Source organism: Colobus angolensis, unplaced genomic scaffold, assembly GCF_000951035.1.
Source record: "Colobus angolensis palliatus isolate OR3802 unplaced genomic scaffold, Cang.pa_1.0 Scaffold185, whole genome shotgun sequence".
Lineage (NCBI taxonomy): Eukaryota > Metazoa > Chordata > Mammalia > Primates > Cercopithecidae > Colobus > Colobus angolensis.
Window position 1 is genome coordinate 798,383 of NW_012114988.1, and position 2,802 is coordinate 801,184.

Here is a 2,802-nt window from a genome sequence, read left to right on the forward strand (position 1 = left end):
AACGCGGCCCCTTTGTTCTTTCCTTCTCGGCTCGAGGCCCCAGTCTCGACCGCTGACTGCCTCGGAACCGGGCTGCGTTCGAGTGGCCATGCGGCGTGTGAACCTTGAAGCGCGGCCGCGGCGTCCGCAAGGCGGACTCTTCCGCCCTGCAAGCCTTTCGAAAGTGAGATTTCTCACCCCACCCTTGCAGGGTAGAGGGAACACGTTTTAAAGAGGGGATGCCTAGAACCCAGCCGTGGGAAGTGGCTGTCTAAAGCTTTGTGCTGGTGCGGGTAGCAGACCCGTGCGCGTGCTGGGCTTTGAGCGATCATGGCGTTCTGCAAATAGCTCAACTGCAGAGCGTGCTCCTTAGAGCTTCCTGTGCTGCCGGGAGGCCTCACAAAGGTGCTAAAACCCGGTGTCCCCAGAGATTGGCTTCTTTGGAAAAAAGAAAAAAAAAAGGTAGGATGTCTTTGACGTGCTGGAAGATGGAGTAGAATGAGACGTTGCTTTTCATTGGCTGGCCATGAAGCACGCACTGCGCGACTGTTTTCCAGATACGGGTTTATAGCCCATTATTTATATCTGAGCCATAAACTTGAACAGTAGATTGGAATATCTTATTTCTGCCTGTTGAGAACATCTCCCTTTTAACTTCTTTTTGAAGTCTCAGATGAATATGTAAATAATACATTGACCCAATAGAATCTATTGTGTGCTTTCAAGCGTCATTTCAAATCCTGAAAGAGCTATTGTTTTTCTGATTTCAAAAGAAATATTTAAATGTGAGTCTTGGTGTTTTATTGCTAACGTTGTGGTTCGAAATCAACAAAGCCAGGAAATTCAAGAGAACTGCTGCTAAATTTGTCTTCCCCGTTTGCTTTCGTGCAAGGTTTTGTGTGTGTGTGTGTGTGTTTTTTTAATTTGTTTTCCTTCACCACAGCGTGAGTTCATAAAAGAGCCAGCCCGTTTTGGCTCAAATCTATTGGCATCTCAGCTGCCATAGTTTTTTTATTTTATTACTATGTGTAATTATAGGAAGTTATTTGTTTCAGCAGTGGGAGGTAAAGCTTATAATGATGGGATGAAAAGGTAAAAAACATCTGTTGTTGACAGAATCGATCAGGATTTGGTGGCTTCCAGATGACGTAAGTGAGAAGAGGCTTTTGGATTCCAAATAATTTAGTTTCATGGTGACCAAAAGCACTGCATAGAGCTTTAAATTTTTATACTGTGTCTTTTGACATCAACTGTCTTTTTTTTTTTTTTTTTTGAGACAAGGTCTCACTCTGTCTTGTGGAATGGCGAAATCACAGCTCACTGCAGCCTCGACCTCCCTGGGCTCAGGTTATCCTCCTACCTCAGCCTCCTGAATAGCTGATACAATAGGTGCGAACCACCATGCTGGGTTTTTTTTTTTTCTTGTTATTGTTGTTTTTGAGAAGGAGTCTCTGCCCCTAGGCTGGAGTGCAGTGGCACGATCTAGGCTCACTGTAACTTCCGCCTCCCGGTTTCAAGCAATTCTCCTGCCTCAGCCTCCTCTGTACCTGGGATTACAGGGACGCCTCACCACGCCTGGCGAATTTTTGTATTTTTCGTAGAGAGGGGGTTTCACCATGTTGGCCAGGATGGTCTCGGTCTCCTGACCTAGTGATCCGTCCGCCTTGACCTCCCAAAGTGCTGGGATTACAGACATAAGCCACTGCGCCCAGCTAATTTTTTAACTTTTTGTAGAAATGGGGTGTCACCATGTTGCCCCAGCTGGTCTTGAGCGTCTGGGCTCAAGAGATCCTCTCAAAGTCTTGAGATTACAGGCGTGAGGCACCGCGCCTGGCCTGTCCTTTTGGCGGTGAGAGCTTACAGAATTTTTTGTTGTTGTTGTTAATGCTGTAGTTTTTTTTTTCTTTTTTGTCTGCACAACGAAAATGAAATAGTATAAAGCTATTAGTTTTATTGGAAATTTGGAATCTGTTACAGTAGCCTGATAAGCAAATTATTATAGTTCTAATTAGTTGGGCAGTTTAGATTCGAAGAATGATTGCCCAGCACTTGAACAGACTAGAAGGATCTGTTTAAGCAGTCCTAATTCCTGGGGTTCATTTTTTTTTTTTTTTTAATAAAACACATACTTTAGGCCGGGCACAGTGGCTCGGCGTGGTGACGGGCGCCTGTGGTACCAGCTACCCAGGAGGCTGAGGCAGGAGAATGGCGTGAACCCGGGAGGCGGAGCTTGCGGTGAGCAGAGATCTTGCCACTGCACTCCAGCCTGGGCTACAGAGCGAGACTCTCAGAACAAACAAACAAAAAAATACATACTTTAAACCTTTAACCATTACATTTAACACAGAAAACACATCCTTTTGTTGTACAAAAGAAGGTGTTGGTTTGTGTTTTCTTAAAGAATGGGTGGTGTTTGCACTGTTGACATCTCCCTTACAACCCATGGTGTACATTTGCAAAACAGTTGAACAGAAATCCAGGGCTAACCTCCTCCCCATCCTCATATCGACCTCAAGACCAGCTTCCTAAACCGAAAAACCCCAAACACTGTTGGAACTAGTGAACTTTAAATATACAGAGAACCATGTTCAAATAAACATTTTCAATCACAGCAATCTCATGATCTGCCCCAGAGGTGAAAAGGCCTTTGTTTGTGTAGTCCTGGATCTCATTTGTGTTTGTCAAGCTAGATCCGGACTAGTGAATTCCAGAATTGCCAATTCATTGTTCATGTAGTTTTTCTTTCTTACTCTAAAACTGAGGTGTCTGAATTAATTCGTACCACATTTGTGTTCCCTAAAAGACGGTAGATGTTAACCAAAA